The sequence below is a fragment of the Myotis nattereri genome (genome assembly GCF_964212035.1).
Source record: "Myotis nattereri genome assembly, chromosome: 5".
NCBI lineage: Eukaryota > Metazoa > Chordata > Mammalia > Chiroptera > Vespertilionidae > Myotis > Myotis nattereri.
In genome coordinates this window covers 43,334,582-43,353,440 of record NC_138080.1, presented here as the reverse complement: position 1 = coordinate 43,353,440, position 18,859 = coordinate 43,334,582, and the positions used below count along the sequence as shown (strand labels likewise).

General features: G+C 40.6%; 1 long non-coding RNA gene and 1 pseudogene across 2 annotated transcripts in view; one reads left to right on the top strand and one right to left on the bottom strand.

Annotated features, from left to right (window-relative positions):
* LOC308520640 overlaps window positions 1-18,859 on the bottom strand; it is a 223,865-nt gene that overhangs the window by 149,839 nt on the left and 55,167 nt on the right. The gene's annotated exons all lie outside the window — the stretch shown is intronic.
* LOC308519233 (germinal-center associated nuclear protein-like) lies at window positions 632-18,023 on the top strand (annotated as a pseudogene). The gene is made up of 2 exons: window positions 632-734; window positions 15,041-18,023. The product of its transcript is annotated as a germinal-center associated nuclear protein-like (transcript).

Here is an 18,859-nt window from a genome sequence, read left to right as displayed (position 1 = left end):
ATATGATATAGTGTCTTTTTGGTTACTTCTGCTGTCAAGCATAACTTATTTTATGGAACCAATATTTTGGCATTATCATAAATCAAAATTCTGTCAAATACTAACTTACCTATAGTTTTTGCTCTTTAGTTTTATTGGAATTCTTATCAAAATGTAAACTTATCAATTAACTTATCTGTCCAATAATTCTTATAAATCTCTAAAAAGAGATAAAATTGACTACTCTGAATAGTTGCTGCAATGTAAGAACACAGTGGCAGGCCTAAATCATCAGATGAGGAATAGTACATGGATATATACTTTGATTTTTTTTGGATCTCTAGAAGTACAATTGCTTGGTTGTACTGTAAATGTATGCTTGCTTTTATAAGAAATGTCCAGATTTTCAAAAACATTGTATTACAGGGGTGGGCAAAGTAGGTTCATAGTTGCATTGTGACATTTTTTGAATTAATAAAGCTATCATCTACACTAATAAAAGAGAAAGATACAAATTGGCTGTACCTTCATGACACTCACCAGCCAATCAAGAGTGAGTTTGCAAATCAACCAACAAAGATGGTGGGTTAATTTGCATACACAGGCACTGAGCGGCTGGTAGCAGGTGGGATGAGATGCTTGCGTCATCGCCATGGCAATGACGCAGGCATTCCACATCGCCCCAGCTGCTCCGCGCCTCTGGGCAGTGTGGGAAGGTGGAACGGCAGCTCCTGGACGAAGCGAAGGCAGTGCTGGTAGCCAGGGGAAGGAAGGCCCATTCTTGCACGAATCTTCGTGCATCGGGCCTCTAGTAGTAATAATAACCTGCCTGTATTTTTCCATACAAACAACTGTAAAACTACTTTGCCCATCCATGTATTTTTAATTCTTCTCTTTTGCTCTGCATCTTTGCAAGTAATTAGCATTATCAGTCTTTTTATCAGAGTGCTTCTGGTAGTATTCTGTGGTATCTTTTTATTTTTCTTTATATTTCTTTGAAGAATAAAAATGTCAACCATTTTAGAGAAAAAGAAAAAATAAATTTTAAAAATGTCAAGCATCTTAATTTGTGTTCATTGAATCATCATAGAGAATCTATCACATGCGGGAATAAATCACATATTTTCCTTTCCAATGTGTACTCCATTTTTTTTTCTTCTTCCTCGCTTTATTATTCTAGCCAGAGCCTCTAAAAAAATCAAACTGCAGCTCTGGCTGGTTTTATTCAGTGGTTAAAACATCGGCCTGCAGACCAAAGGGTCTCAGGTTCAATTCTCAGTCAGAGGCACATGCCTCTGTTGCAGATTAGATCTCTGACTGCAGTCAGGGTGTGTGCAGGAGGCAACCAATTTATCTTCCTCTCTCTCCCTCTCCTCCCTCTCTTCTATTCTCTCTAGGATTCAATGGAAAGAATATTCTTGGGTGAGGATTGAAAAAAAAAAAATCAAAATGCAGTGAAGAAAGAAGATACCGTTGCTGGTTTCTAACTTTAGGAAAGACATTTTAGTCTTTCACCATTAAATGAAAGAACACTGGGTTTTTATTAAATGCCTTGTATCAGGTTGAAGAAGTAGCATTCAATTCCTTAATTGAGAGTGAGTACTGAACTTAATTGTGATTTCTACAACTATTAGGATGGTCATGTGGTTTTTGTCATTTGTTAATGTGCTGTTCAATTTTTTAATGTTGCAGCCCAACATTTCTGGAATAAAATCAAATTTTTCATAATGTATTATCTTTTAACTATTTTGTTGGATTCAATTTGCCAACATTTTATTGAGCATTTCTCTTCATCTATGTTCATGAGGGCATCAGTCTGCAGTATTCTTTTCTTGTAATATATTGTATAACTTTATATTCAGTGAAATCTAGACCTTACATGTGAATTGTGAGTTGTTCCCTTTCTTCTGTTTTTATAAATGACATTGTAGTAGTATTAGTGTTAATTTTTCTGTATATTTCTTTGAATTTGCCATTGAAGCTATCTGAACCTAGATTCCTTTGTTGGGTAATTTTTAATTATAAATCTATTCTTTAACTTACATAAAACTACTCAAACTGCCTGCCAGAAAATTTTTCTCTAAAACTTTTTATGATGCAGGCCTGCTGGAGTAAAAGTTTTCAGTCATGTTTCTGACGGACATGTAACTTTAACTTCATAGTTTTTGTTGTGTTCCGTGTGTGTTTTCCCTGCCAGCATTATATACTATCAGACATTTGTCTTCTTGCTTGCATTGTTTCCATTCAGAAATGTTTGGTTATTGTTTTCTTGTTGTCCCATCATGTAATGTGTCTTTTTCTATGGCTACCTTTAAGATTTTTCTCTTTATTATGGACTTTCATCAATATAATTCAATGTGCTTTGGGGTAGTTCTCTTTTTGTTGATTCTGCTTAGATTCTATTAAGCTTCTTCCTGCTTTGGTTTTATAGTTTTCATCAAATTAAGAAAACACACCATTCTTTCTTCAAAATTTTCCTGCAGCCCTCTCTTTTCCCTCTGTGTTTGAAACAATAATTATCTATAATAATAAAAGGATAATATGCTAATTAGACCAGATGTCCTTCTGGACAAAGCCGGGGTCTGAGCAAAGCTAAGGTCCCGGGTTCCTGCTGGCAGCCAGGGGAAGGAAGGCCTACTTTTGCACAAATTTTCATGCATGGGGCCTCTAGTGCATATATAAGATTGCTTGATATTATTATTTATTGTTGCTTTAATTTTTTTTTCTCCACATGGTTCAATTGGGGTAATTTCTATTTCTTTTTCAAGTTCATTTATTGATGACTAATCCATTATTAAACCAACTTAGTAAATTGCATGTCAGTAGTATATTTTCAGCTATTAAAATTTCATTTGCTTCTTTTTTATCTTTTTTTGTCCATAATGTTCAAGTTTTTATTATACCTATGAATACATTTAGAGAGCTAATTCCTTGTCAGCTAATCCCATCATCTTGGTCAGTGCTGAATTTATTTCTATTGCCTAATTTTGTTATTATTTTTTAATTTATTGATTTCAGAGAGGAAGAGAAGAGGGAGAGACAAATAGAAACATCAGTGATGAGAGAGAATCATTGATCAGCTGCCTCCTGCCTTGAGCCCTCAACCTGGTCATGTGCTCTTGGCCAGAATGGAAACTGGGACCCTTTAGTCTACAGGCCAATGCTCTATCCACTGAGCCAAACCAACTAGGGCTCTATTGCACAATTTTAATATTAACCTGATATGGTCACTTTTCTAATTGATTAGATATTGAACATTTGTGGTATTATAATCTTGAGCAGTTTGATGTTCTGCCTACATTAAAGAGTGATGAAATTTGTTCTCACAGACAGGTTACTGGAAATAAGCTTCCAATTTGAGCCTCCTTTTAAGATTTGTTAGAATGGGTAAAGAGAAGAATCTAGTCTCCTGGTATCCTAGCCCTCCTAACAAGGGAAAACCATATGAAGTCTCTATCATATGCATTTTCATTTCTCAGATCTCAAAAGTATTCCCCACATTGAGTGAATTCTATGAATTATCCAATTGACAGCCCCATATTTGGTCTTTACTCAACCTTGTGAATTTTCACTCTAAATTTGCAAAGATTAGTATCCTTTCCTGTGGAGATTTTTTGTTCTCTTTCACCGAGTAGCTACTTTCTTCTCTGGTACAATATCTGGTTAACTCCATAGTCTCAGCTTTCTTACACTCTCATCCATGCCTTTTCAACTCAGGAAAACTACAGACAAATATCTCTGGTGAATACAGATGCAAAAATCCTAAACAAAATACTAGCAAATTGAATACAATGATACATTAATAAAATAATACATAACGGTCAAATGGGGTTCATTCCAGGGGCTTGAGGATGGTCCAGCATAAAAAATAGATCAATGGAATATACCACATAAATAAAAGAAATGATAAAAATAATATGATCTTATCAATAGATGCAGAAAAAGCATTTATGATTCAGATACTCAATAAAATAAGTAAAAAGAAAAATACCTCAATGTAATAAAGGCCATCTATGACAAACCCTCAGCCACTATCAGACCCAGTGGTGAAAACCTGAAAGCTTTTCCTCTACGATCAAGAACAAGACAAGTATGCCCACTCTCACACCACTCTTATTCAACATAGTTCTGGAGGTCCTAGACAGAGCAATAAGACAAGATAAAGAAATAAAAGGCATTCAAATTGGGAAGGAAGAAGTAAAAGTGTCACTTTTTGCAGATGACATTATTTTGTACATAGAAAACCCTAAAGACTCCACCAAACACTATCAGAAACAATAAACAAATACAGCCAAGTTTCAGGATACAAAATCAATGTGCAAAAATCCATTTCCTTCCCATATACTAATAAAAAGAAATTCAGAAAAATAAATGAAAAAAAAAATATTTTTGCAATTTCAACCAAAAGAATAAAATACCTAGGAATAAAGTTAACAAAGAACATGAAAGATCTATATACTGAAAATTACAAAGAATTACTAAAAGAGGTTGAAAAAGACACAGCAAATTGGAAAAAATATCCTGTGTTCATGGATTGGAAGGATCAACATAGTTAAAATGGCCATATTACCCAAAGCAATATACAGATTTAATGCAATCCCCATCAAAATCCCAATGTCATTTTTTAAAAAAGAATAGAACAAGAAATCATCAGATTTGTATGGAACCACAAAAGACCTTGAGAAAAAAGAACAAAGCTGGAGGTATCCCACTACTTGGCTCCAAATTAAACTACAGAGCTATGATAATCAAAACAGCATGGTATTGGCAGAGAAACAGACACACAGATCAATGGAACAGAATAGAGAGCCCAGCTATAAAACCAGATGTATATGGACAGGTAATTTTTAACAAAGGAGCTAGAAACACACTGTGGAGTAAAGAAAGTCTCTTCAATAAATGATGCTGGGAAAACTGGAAAGCCACACACAAATGAATGAAACTGGCTTATGGTTTTTCCCTATGTACAAAAGTTAATTCAAAATGGATCAAAGACCCAAATTATAAGACTCAAAACAATAAGTTACATAGAAGAAAATATAGGTGCCAAGCTTATGGTCTTGTTCTTAGAGAACATTTTATGAATTAACCCCAAAGACAAGGGAAGTAAAGACAAAAATAAATGATGGGATTATATCAAACTAAAAAACTTAAAATTTTTAGCAAAAGAAACTGACAACAAAACAAGAGGCAGCCAACCAGATGAGAGATGAGATTGGTAAACAGTAGCTCCAAAAAAGGTTTAATTTCCAAAATATATAAAGAACTCATAAAACTCAATACCAAACAAGCAAAAAAAACAATCAAAATGTAGGCAGAGGAACTGAAAAAACACCTCTCCCAAGAAGGCATATAAATAGCCAATAGATATATGAAAAGATGTTCAACCTCACTGGCAATTAGGGAAATTAAAACTACAATGAGATACTACCTCACACTTGTTTGAGTGGCCATTGTCAACAAGACAAGCAATAACAAGTGTTGAAGAGGTTGTGGAAAAAAAAAAAAAAAAAGAAACCCTCATACACAGCTGGTGGGACGTAGACTGATACAGCCACTATAGAAAACCATCTGCACAGTTCCTCAGAATATTAAGAATAGAGTTATCATATGACCCAGGAATCCCTTTCCTGGGTATATACCCCAAAAAACTTGAAAACATGTATTCGCAAAGATATATGCACCCCTATGTTCATTGTAGCATTATTCATGGTGGTCAAGACATGGAGACAATAAAAAAGTGTCCTTTGATAGATGATTGGATAAAGAAGATGTGGTACATATATACAATGGAACACTATTTAGCCATAAAAAAGGATGAAATAATGCCATCTTGGACAACATAGACAGACCTTGAGAATAGTATGCTAAGTGAAATAAGCCAGTCAGAAAAAGCTAAGAACCATATGATTTCACTCATATGTGAAATATAAAACTGAAACTCATGGACAGATAGCAGTGTGGTGGTTACCAGAGGGAAGGGGGTGAGATAATGGGAGGGGAGATTATGGAGAGGGCCTAATATAGAGTGATTGAAGATGGTTTGACTTTGGGTGATGAGCCCACAGTGCAATATGCAGATCCTGTATCATGGAAACCCACACCTGAAACCTGTATGATCCTATTAACCAATGTCACCCAAATACCTTTAGTAAGAAAATAAACAAAAATTCTTCCTAACTAATTTTGATTGGGTTGTTTGCTTGTTTTAACACTATAAAGATTTTTTATAGTGTTAAAAATACTAGGCATTATTTGCACAGCATAAAAAGTACTGATATTTTATATGCAATAAAATTTTATATGTAATTTACTACAATGTTTCAGGTTATATAAGAGTAAATATTATCCTATATTTGGCTGCATCTTCATTTACAATTAAAATATGATTGACTCTGCTTTTATAACAGACATTTAAAACTTTTACATTAAAAATTGGTGTTTTGCCCTAACCGGTTTGGCTCAGTGGATAGAGCGCTGGCCTGCGGACTGAAGAGTCCCGAGTTTGATTCCGGTCAAGGGCATGTACCTTGGCTGTGGGCACATCCCCCGTGGGGGCTGTGCAGGAGGCAGCTGATTGATGTTTCTCTCTCATTGATGTTTCTAAGTCTCTATCCCTCTCCCTTCCTCTCTGTAAAAAATCAATAAAATATATTTTAAAAAATGGTGTTTTATTAAATAAAACAAATCTTGTTTAAACAAGTAAGTTTTAAAAAAATGTATTATGAAGAAACAAGCTATGAATGCACAGTTCCTTAAACAAAAGAGTAGTTTGAATACAACCAAGTGGATTTTTCATTTTTTTAAACCACATGAAAGTATATTGAATTTTGGTGTGCTGAAATAAGTATCTTTTGTTTTCTCAATTAGTGACATCTTTAAATTTATTTTCAATGTTTCTAAAATAATTAGGCTACTCTAATCGGCACAGCTTTGCTGTTAGACAAGCAAAAATTTCACTAACAGTGTGACTCAAATTCTTACTTGTTTCCAAATATTTTTTTCTGTTACAGATAGTTTAAATATAGACTGCTTCACATTTGGAGGCTTAGTTCTTCCTTACAAAGATCTGTGTCACTTCTAGAAAAGCACAGTAGTGTTTCAAAAGAGATGATATTTGCCATAATTCGTTAATAATTATATAACACTAACCCAGTGGAAATAGTGTTAATTATTTTCATGGTTCAATTTAGTTTGTAGTTGTAATCAGGAATCATTGCAATTCAGTGGTAATTGGGAAAAAAATTTTTAATAAACTTTAAAACAGAAAAAAATCATTGTCTTTTGAGTTTTAGGTACTTCAAACATAAACATTAGATTGGGCATTTTTGTCATGAAGTTAATTCTGTGCAACAAACAAACATCATGAAATAAAAGAAGATGTGCTTAGAGAGCACATTTTCAAAACAGAAAATGCTGATACCACACTCTGAGGTGTCATTTTTCCATGAATGTAAATCCTAATTTGTTAGAAATGACAAAAGAATTAAAGGGAACTGTTTCTGATAAATGAATAAATTAAATGCTAAACTAATGAAAATGCTACATTGGTTAAATGTCAACATCTGTTGCTTTGTATTTCACTCTAATAGAACTGTGTTTGCTAGGATAATTTTCAGATTGGTGGAAAGCCTCAAAAATCAAATTATCCTTTAATACATTCAAACTCAAATTCCCAGTATACTGTCCTGCCAATGCAAATGTTTCAGAGCTAAGCATGAAAGTTTCTCGTATCGACTAGAAGCTCAAATACTACTTTTTAATTTACTGAGATTTTTATTTATATAACTAAGAAATAATATATGGGAGTCAATATTTGTCTCATAGTTCCAAAGCTCGCTTACTTATATCAGTGTTACTAACAATTGGCCTAGAACCTTCTCCAGAACAGAGTGTCTTGGGAACTCACCTGGCTGGGGAGACTTCTGGAAGAGACTGCCACCACACATAAAGGCTTGGTCCCTGAGCTGTCGTCTTCCTATTTTTCCTGCTACGGAAAGCCCTGGATCTGCTCCTTAGAAAAATGGACTCAGACCTCCCACAAAACGTCCCTAAAGAGCTCACCTGTGCCATCTGCCTGAATTACTGTATAGACCCAGTCTCCATGGGCTGTGGGCACAGCTGTTGTTGTTCGTGTCTCTAGGTATCCTGGGAGAAAGCAGAAAGCCCTACTTGCTGTCCTGTGTGCAGGAAACCATCAGAGCAGAAAATCTTCAAAACCAATATTATCCTGAGAAATCTGGTGTCCATGGCCAGAAAAGCCAGTCTGCGGCAATTCCTGAGCCCTGAGGACAATAGGTGTGGGCCGCACGAGGAGACAAAGCAGATCTTCTGTGAAGACGACAGGAGCCTGCTGTTTGCACTGCTCTAGCTCTCAGACACGGCTCCGTGGAAGAGGCTGTTGAGGAACACAGGGTAAGTGGTGCCCTCAGAGCACTTAGAATGCTGGAGGAGCGTACAGCAAAGAGAGAGGGTTCCATCTTCTCTTTCCTGACTGTATTGATACCTACTTAAGAATCAATAATGAAGCTGTGAGGAAATGCACTGGTTTACCTGTCTTCTTGCACATTGCAATTAAATCTGGAACTGCCATTTGACCCAGTGATCTGACTTCAAGGAATATATCCCAAGAAACCAGAAACCAGAAAGTATCTATTCACCCCTATGTTCAGAGCAGCACAGTTTACAATAGCTAAGATCTGGAAACAGCCCAGGTGCCCATCAGTAGATGAGTGGATAAGAAAGATGTGGTACAATTAAACCATGGAATACTAGGCAGCATAAAAAAAAAGAAGGATCTCTTTCCCTTTGAGACAGCATGGAGGGTACTGGAGAATATTACACTAAGAAAAATAAGCCATTCGGGAAAGATAAGTATCACATAATCTCACTCATCTGCGGAATCTAATTTATCAAAATAAAGTGATGAATAGAGTGGATCCTGAGACATAGAAGCATGAAAAAGTGTGTGGAATCTTGGAGGGAAGGCAGGGGAGGGTCGTGAGTGGGTGATGATTATTCAAAGAACTAGTAGGCATATATGCATAACCCATGGACACAGACAACAGGGTGATGAAGGCCTGGGGCAGGAGGTGGGGGCGGGCTGGAGGGGTGCAATGGGGAATAAAAAGGGACATACTTAATAGTTTCAATTATATATTGTATAAAGATTACAAAAGAAAACCATCGTGGCAGTGAGAGGCACACTTATCCTGGGCTTGCCTTACCCCTTTGTGACCTCTCTCAAGGGCTTGTTGGGGTCCAGCCCCAACAGGTCCAGGGGTTCCCCATAGGTGTGGACGGAGTTGGCAAAGAATGAAGGACACGGAGGCCGCGTTCAGGTGATCATCATGGCGAGGTCCCTCTTAGCCAGGTTCCTCTCCTTATTGTCCTTTTACATCTATATTTAGACTATTTGATCTTAATCCTATCCATTCTATTCCAAAGGTTAGGGCGTTTCCTATCTCTATTCCAAGGTTACTCTAATGTTCTATTAAGCTACAAGGAAGTAACTGAAGGAGATTATTCTAAGTAAAGATTATGTAGTTTAAGCGTGATTGTTCATAGTTAAAGTGATTAACTACCCGCCTGGCACTTAGTTAAGGGGTTTTACTGATAAAAATCCTCACCTGGGGAAACAACCTTTCTCAGAGAGGTGGTCCTGTTTAAAGCACATAGCATTAAGAGGGGGAGCAAACATATTAAGAACAGTATGCCATATATGCCAGGTCCCTTGAAACATAAGCTGTGCAGATGTTTCTTCCCTGCAGCGACTGTGTCAAGCAGCAAGGGTGGATCGGCTTCCAGCAAGGGCTCTGCTTGCTGGGAGTAGGGCTTTCTTGAGCTCTCCTGTTTCTGAGGAGTGCTTTCCTGATTTGTAACTGGCATGCTCCAACAAGAGTGCCTGGGGAGGAGAGAACTCTCCAGGCACCCGCTGTTTCCTGCTCTTCACCTCAGTCAGCCTCAGCGGCCTCCTGGGCATTTCTCCCACTCATGCCCTGGTGTCCTGGCAGCTGCAGGTTTTCTGTGATGTGGGAGCTCAGGGGGCTAACTTACTCTCAGGGCCCTGTGGGGGGGAAACTGAGCTCTGCTCAGAGGCCTCTGCCGGCACGGTGCCTGCCCCTCTTCTGCTCTGAGCTGCTCTTTCCTGTGCACATCAGGCCATCATCACCATCAGCCTCCCAAGGCTTCCTCACCATCCTTACTAGGTTCGTCCTATCAGTGTTTTCCCATTGGCTGAGCGATCTCCAGGGTTGGAACAGAGAAGGAACCCTGAGCCCCTTTGCAGCCCACACCTCCACTCACTGTGCTCCCTGGTACTTCTGAGCTTTCTGCCCCGACCCCACTCACCTCATGGGAAGTGTTTGCATCCTACAGTTGCCCTTTAGGCAACAAGGCTGTGCCACCATATCTCCCTTTGCTAGGCCAGCTAGTTAATGCTCCCTCATCTACTTTGCCTTTGCAACAGTCTCCTATTGATTCTCTGAATCTCTAGGGTCTCCTACCGACTCCTCTCCGGTCACACCACCCAGCGTGTTTATAGAGTTTTCCTCTGCTTTACCTTCATATGAGTAGGATTTCTGGAAGTCATGTCTAAACAGAAGTCCTCTAATAGAAAACATTTAGAGAACTAAACAAACTGATTCTTCAAGTTGACCTGAAAGAAACGAATATGGAAGATTCATCATGAAAACTGTAGAGAAAGGACTGGATATATTACTGTAGAGCTACAGGACATAAAACACTGTATAGTCGGGAATAAAAATATTTTCTCTTAGCCTTTCCCCTTGGCATTATAATGAGTGCAGTCTCTTGAGGAGCCTCAGGAATCCTTGGCATCTCCAGTCCCTTCTACACCTGGCACTTTGTAAGCCTCTCATTTTACCCCCTCCTGGTCCCTGAGCCATGGCTGCTCCTGACACTTTCCAGGGCTAGTGGAGCCTAAGGGCTTTCCTCAGCCCCTCTTGAGAGCCAGTCCTTGGGCAATGGGAGCTGTTTCCTCTTACAAGTCCCAGGAACTAGTGTCTGAGGTGTTGCCCCTGCAAGAGCTGGGTTCTCTGTTCCTCTGGCCACACCTACAGGTAACTCCCCTGCAGGACAGCCTCAGGGAAATGGGGATTTCTCTGGTTTGCTCCAAGGACACCAGAGGGCCCTGCTCCCCATCTAGGCCTTGAGCTGGATTTCTTGGACCCCACTTGTAGCTAGATGCTGGAACCAGGGACAGTACCTATCTTCTTAAGCTTGGCAGTGACCTACCCTGGACCACAGGCTCATTGCCCCTGAGCTAGATTTCAAAGATGCACGTTCCTTTCCATGGCTCCTCTGGGATCCAGGGACTAACTTGATATACTCAATATTTACCAGTAGAAGGATTTGAACATATAATAAAATATTTTTCAAAAATGAAACCACACACCTTAGGTGGTTTGGCTCAATGGATAGAGCATTCGATTTCAGACTGAGTTAGTCTGGGATGTGATTCAGGTCAAGGGCACTTACCTGGGATGCTAGCTCCTCCCAGGCCAGGGCCCTGGTTGGGGCCCATGCAGGAGGCAACCAATTGATGTGTTCTCTCTCATAGATCTTTCTCTCCGTCTTTTTCTTTCTTTTCCATTCTCTCTAAAAATCAATGAAAAAATATCCTTGTGACTCTCTAAAAAAAATGCAAAAATATCCTCAGATGAGGATTAAAAAGAACAAAACAAAAACAGCAACTTGAATTATTTATCAGTCTCATTAGATATCAAGAAAAAAAGATAACTGTAATCCACAAGAACTAACTAATAATAGAATGACAGATTAGCCTTTTTAAACTGGAAGATTATTTACATACCATAAGCAAATACCACCAACAACCATCATAACTCTCCAGGCACAGAGAGTCCCAGCCCCCCTAACATCCTTTCAGTAACCTCCAGGTGGTCTGGCCATGCTCAAGTGGGGGTGGCAGAACACTTAGTATAGATGAGATGAGCGGCAGTTGACAATGCTGAAATTCTAGACCACAAATCAGCTTACAGCAAGGCAAGACCCTGACAGGTTGCTTCCTACCTGGCTCCTCAATTCTGCAGCAACCAGGACAAGACTATGGAATCTCAGACACAGGAGAGCTACTGTGTGTAGATGCATATGTTTCTGTGTGTGGAGGTGGGCATGCCTGGATAGACAATCTGAAATCTATTCCCCTGCCCCCCCATCATCCCCACACTTCCTAGGTTTTTAGTTCACTTTCTAAATGTTTTAAGAAAGCAAAAAGATAACCCACAAATAGAAAGAAAAATATTTTCAATACATATATTTCTTAAAAGATTTGTATCCAAAGAACACTTACAATTCAAAATAAGACCAAAAATCCAATGATCATTGTACAATTTAGAGGACTTGAGTAGGCACTTCACTAAAGAAGATATATGGATGGCTAGCAAGGACATTGTCTTAGCCTATTTGTACTTCTATTACAAAAAGACTGTAGACTGGGTGGTTTATAAACAACATCAATGTGTTTCTTACAGTTCTGGGGCTGAAAAGGTCAAGGTCAATATTCTGGCTGAACCAGTTTCTGGGAAAGTCCTATTTCCTGTTTTATACACAGCTGTTTTCTCCTTCAGTTTTACCAATTAGGAGAGGTGAGGGAGCTTTCTGAAGTTTCCTTCATAAGGGCACTAATCCTATTCATAAGGGCTCTAGCCTCATAAGCTAATCACCTCCCAAAGGCCTTTTAACCTATCAATAGTTTTAGGTAGTAGGTGATGAGTAAAGAATGAAATTGTGATTTATTGAGATTGTAAATCCACTGCAGCTGTCTGGTTTATGGTATCTTACATAAACTCAAGGTCACTACTTGCAGGAAAAAAAAAAAAAAAAGTTGAGTTATATCTTCTTAGACCAGTGGTTCTCAACCTTCCTAATGCTGCAACCCTTTAATACAGCTCGTCATGTTGTGGTGACCCCCAACCATAAAATTATTTTCATTGCTACTTCATAACTGTAATTTTGCTTCTGTTATGAATCATAATGTAAATATCTGATATGCAGGATGTATTTTCATTGTTACAAATTGAACATAATTAAAGCATAGTGATTAATCACAAAACAATATGTAATTATATATGTGTTTTCCAATGGTCTTAGACTACCCTGTGAAAGGGTCGTTTGACCCCCAAAGGGGTCTGGACCCACAGGTTGAGAACCGCTGTCTAAGACCTATATACCCTGTGACTATGACAGTTTATCCCTTCTTTTACACAAATATTCTCCCCCACAATATGGAAGCTGTTATATGTGTGCTATGTAGATATGAAAGTAATTGAGGTGATAATGCCTACAATACTAATTCATTTTTAGTGAGGTCTGTCTCTCCTTTATTGACTAAAACACATTTTAAGAGTCCTAGTCACAGACTCACTTAAAACCAAACTTATCAATTACATACACATGTATATGCACATACATTTTTTAAGTTATTGAATCATATTTATGGCATTGGTCTGTTTAGTGACATTGGACATAGTTACTATATTATGTCTTTCAATCCATGAATATGGGATATTTCCATTTACAGGACTCATAGTTCTTTCCTTTGCTTTTTTTTCAATAGCATTTTATAGTTTATATACACAGAATTATATAACTTTTATTAGATTTATTTTTAGGAATTTCAATTTCTGATCATATAACATGCATTGTAAATTTCCTTTCCAATTTTTTTTTGTTTGTTTAGAAGAAATTCACTGATCTCATTTCTTCCTAACTTCATTAATTATAGATTTCAGGAAATTTCCTAATTATGCAATTATGCTGAGCTAATAATATAAATTATGATAGCTTTCTTTCTTCTTTCACGTGTCTAATTGCATTGACTAGGAATCCATCAGTGTTGAATATATGTGGTAACAGCAGAAATTCTGTTGTTTTTTAATAAATTTTTATTGATTTCATAGAAGAAGGGAAAGGGAGATAGAAACATCGATGATGAGAGGCAATCATTGGTTTTGTGCCACTTGCACTCTGCCCACTAGGGATGGAGCCCACAACCCAGGCTGGTGTCCTGACAGGGAATGAACCTATGACCTCTTATCTCCAGGGCCCATGCTAAATGACTGAGCACCATCAGAAGACTTAGTCCAATGATTTTGAACTTGCACATGACAGAGGAGTAGCTATTTCCTGCTTATTGCCCTGATCATTGTTAGCCATAGCAGGGATTCAAGCCTCTTTAATCTTCTTTAATCATTGTTTTCTATGTGTTGTAACCCTAATGATCTATCAGGCTATAATCTATATAATCCATTTAAGGTGGTTATTTCCTTTTGTAGATTTTAGCCAATCTCAGCAAGTGAATGTGGCCTAAGGGAAGTCATATAAAAGGCGCATCTGTGCAGAGGACACATCACTTCTCCAGAGTAGACTGACGACTGAAGTCGGAGCTGCCAGTTGAGTGAAGAGAATTCCTACTGACCCTGATATCGACAGGACTTACCGAGGTGGGAACACTCATAGTAGACTCCGGTGAGTATGGAATTTAGAGTGTATATGTTTTTATTTTTTTGAGCAAATACCTCAAAAAATGCCTACTTTATCTTTTTACAAATATTTTCAATTTACCACTGCAATTGTTGGTATCTTCTCTAAGTAGAGAAGTCGATTTCTTAGTTAATTGAGATGACATCAATATTTCAAATACCTGGATTTGGAGCACTTTAATAGAGTGATTATTTGGTATAATAAGTTATTTCATTATTTTTGTATTTTAGTACCATATAGCCAGTAGGTGTTTTTTAGGTCATAAAAGAGATTTCTCTAATTATGGAAATCATAAACCACCTAAAATGTTTCACATAATGTATGCATGTAAGAATCTTCATACACATTAACCTAAAAACAAATGTGTCAATTGGTGAGAAAAAAACTCATAAAGGTCCGCTTTGCTATTCCTTTAAAACCTTCAGTTCCAGAGTTCAGCTAGGCGCGGAGGTACTGAGCGGACCCTGAGCGCTGTGAAGGCAGAAGTTGCCCCTTCCCCTCTCGCAGTTTCGCGCGTGTCGCTAATGGAGCGGGACAGCGAGGCGCCCCGGGCCCAGGGTGCGGCCTGAGCCACTCTTTACCCTTGCTTTGTCAAGTCAAAATGTGAAGGGGGAAAAAAAGCCCTAAATCACTATTTGGAAGTCTTAATGGTAGCTTCACTATTTAAGTCTTAATAGTAACTTCTCCACATCTTTTTCAGGATCATTGGGGAACCCTTCCCAGTTAGGAAAACAGGTGCCAGACAAGGATATAAAGAAACTGTTTCCCAAGTGGAGCCACTTTCCAGCATCATGAAAGGACTGGAAAAGAAGAAGGATCAGGATTGCTCCCCAAGGAGATATGGCCAGGACGCAGTGGGAGATATGGGCCCTCTGTCAAGGGGTGATCATCCTCCCGATAAGCAGCCAGTCCGCCTGAATGGGCCCCTGGGAGGTGCTCTGTTTGGTCGGACTAGACCGGATGTTTTCAAAAGCAATAAAGAAGTCGGTCGTCTGGGCAACAAGGAATCTAGAAAGGAAACTGGCTGTGCCGAGTCTGGGAAAAAGGATCCCATGGCCATCCCAGGAGGGAGTCGGTCTGTTCTGGCAGCTTCCCGGCTTCCAGGTGTGAAAGAGGAAGAAGGTGAGCTAAGAGGAGCTCCTGGGCGTCAGAATCTAAGAAGTGAGAGCACAGACAGTCTTGGGGGCTTCTCTGCCTCTGAAGTCACAGCGATCCAGTGCAAGAACATTCCGGACTTTCTCAACAACAGGAACTTCCTGGAGAATCACTTTGGCAAAATTGCTAAAGTGCGGCGCATTGACACCAGGCGCAACAGACACCTCGCGGTGGTGTATTTCTTTGATCATGCTTCTGCAGCCCTGGCCAGGAAGAAGGGGAAAAAAGGTTTGCCTGAAGAAACGTCTATCTTTTGGCACAAGAAGGAAATAAGTCCCAACAAGAAACCTGTTTCCCTCCAGGAGAAGAAACCAGGGGAGGGTGTGGCTGGCCAGGGCACCGAGGACACATCCTTTCAGCACTCCCCTCTTGGCAAGCCCATGGGGAGGACTGCAGTCGGCAGCCTCATGAATAAAAGCTCTCCAGTGAAGAAGTCGGGCCTTCTGAAGGCCCACCTGTTTGAAGGAGACTCCTTTGACTCGGGCTCTGAGGGTTCTGAGAGTCCTGGGCTGTGTGTGTCCTCCCTCAGTGCGCTGATAGGCACTGTGGCCGACACGTCTGAGGAAAAGTACTGCCTGCTTGACCAGAGGGACAGAATCCTGAGGCAAGCTCGGGTGAAAAGAACCGACCTGGACAAAGCAAGGACTGTTTGTTGTTGGGACGTGCCCTGACATGTGTCCCGAGAAGGAGCGGTACCTGCGGGAGACCTGCAGACAGCTGAGTGTCTTTGAAGTGATCCCAGGAACTGACCAGGTGGACCACGTGGCAGCTGTCAAGGAGTACAGACGCTCCTCAGCCGACCAGGAGGAGCCCCTGTCACATGAGCTGCGGCCCTCAGCGGTGCTCAGCAGGACCATGGATTACCTGGTGACCCAGATGATGGACCGGAAGGAAGGCAACCTGCGGGACTGGTATGACTTCCTGTGGAACCGCACACGGGCCATACGGAAGGACATCACGCAGCAGCACCTGTGTGATCCCGTGACGGTGTCCCTGATTGAGAAGTGTGCCCGGCTTCATATCCACTGTGCTCACTTCATGTGCGAGGAGCCCAGGTCCTCCTTTGATGCCAAGATCAACAATGAGAACGTGACCAAGTGCCTTCAGAGTCTGAAGGAGATGTACCAAGACCTGAGGAACAAGGGCGTCTCCTGTGTCGGTGAAGCTGAGTTCCAGGGCTACCATGTGCTGCTCAATCTCAACCAGGGGGCCGTCCTGAGAGAAGTGCAACAGTTCCATCCGGCTGTGAGAAACTCCGCTGAGGTGACACGTGCTGTTCAGGCTTTTGCTGCCTTGAACAGTAATAATTTCGTGAGATTTTTCAAGCTGGTCCAGTCAGCTTCTTATTTGAACGCTTGTCTTTTACATTGCTACTTTAATCAGATCCGCAAGGATGCTCTCCGGGCACTCAACATCGCCTATACTGTGAGCACAAAACGATCCACCCTCTTTCCCCTGGACCGTGTGGTGCGCATGCTGCTCTTCAGAGATTGCGAAGAGGCCACAGACTTCCTCAACTACCATGGTCTCCCTGTTGCCGATGGCTGTGTCGAGCTGAACCGGACCTCATTCTTAGAACCAGTGGGGTTCTTGAAGGCCAGGAAGTCGGTGTTTATTACCAGGAAGCTGATGGTGTCTGTTGGGGAAATTGTGAATGGGGGGCCGTTGCCCCCTGTCCCTCGTCATACCCCCATGTGCAGCTTCAACTCCCGGAACAAGTACATTGGGGAGAGCCTGGCCACGGAGCTGTCCCTGGGCCCTCAGAGACCCGGCTTGGAGGCAGCAGGTGGGGGGAGAGGAGAGGACTGTGTTACTGAGGCGGACGCGTCCCCGCCTACCCTCCTCCCGCAGCCTCTTCCCAGCTTGGCTCCCGCACTGCCCTATCTGCCGCACCACCCAGCAGCCACCCTGAGTGCGACACCCGGCCTCTTCCAACCCCCCATGCCACCCCCTGTGCAGCCGGAGCTCCGTCCTGCAAAGCCTGAGCCTGTGCACTCTGAGGCAGACCTGGTGCAGGTGGTGGAGCTCATCCAGAAGGTTCTTCAACTGTGAGGAGGTTGGTGCCGCTGGGGCGGCCTTCGCAGCCACAGCTCGGGGTGTTTGCAGTGCTGCTGTGGAGGAGTTGTTAACTACCAGCCGCTACCACAGGCATTTTGAGGCACACGGCAGCCGAAGAAATTACTAAGGAAAGGGAGTGAAGAGAGGAGGAGAGGCGGCAGGCTGAAGAGAAGAGGTTGAAACAAGAAAGAGAACTGGTGTGAACTCAGATGAGTCCGGGCCTGGCTGCGGAGCTGGCAGAGCTGGTGGTGATGGGGTGGGTGAGGGAAACCTGCTCCCAGGAGTGGAAGAGTGCAGTGGAGACATAAATGCATAAATAAGTGAAACAACAAATTAATGTTTCTATCTCTCTCCCTCTCTCTCTAAAACCAATAAATAAATCATTTTTTTAAATGTGTGGAACAAAATATCTATAAAAGTGTTTGAGATTGTGACTATTCTTACATAATAATAGTGTTATAAAGAAAAAATACTCAAGAGTTAAAAATAACTCTTTTTCTTTTACCCAGAATAAACGTTTTCTTTTTTAGCGTATATATTTTAAAATCTTTATTTTTGAGAGTATTACAAACATCCTCCATCTTTCTTCCCCATTTCCTCCCTCCACTAGGTTCCCACCTGGCCCAAAGCTTTCACCTCCCTATGGTCTGTGTGCATGGGCTATGCATATATGCATATAAATTCTTTGGTTAATCTCTTCCCACCCCCCCTCCTTCCTTCTGAGATTTGTTTGTCTGTCCCATGTGTCCATACCTCTAGTTTTATTTCACTCATCACTTTATTTTGCTCATTAGGTTCCACATATAAGTGAAAAAAAATAATTCTTACAAAAGAAAGTTGCCGGGTTAATATTAGGTCTTGCTTTAAAGCAAAGCACGTTTTTTTGTTTGTTTGTTTTTTGTTAATCCTCACCTGAGGATATTTTTCCATTGCTTTTGTTTTTTGTTTTTTTTAGATAGTGTTAGAGAGTAGAGACTGAGAGAGAGAAACTGATGTGAGAGAGACACATCTATTGGTTGCCTCCCTCACACGCCCCGACCTGGGGCAGAGGATTCAAGCCTGCAACTGAGGTATGCATCCTTGACTGAATTGAACCCAGAACCCTTCAGTCTGTGGGCTGATGCTCCATCCACTGAGCCAAATC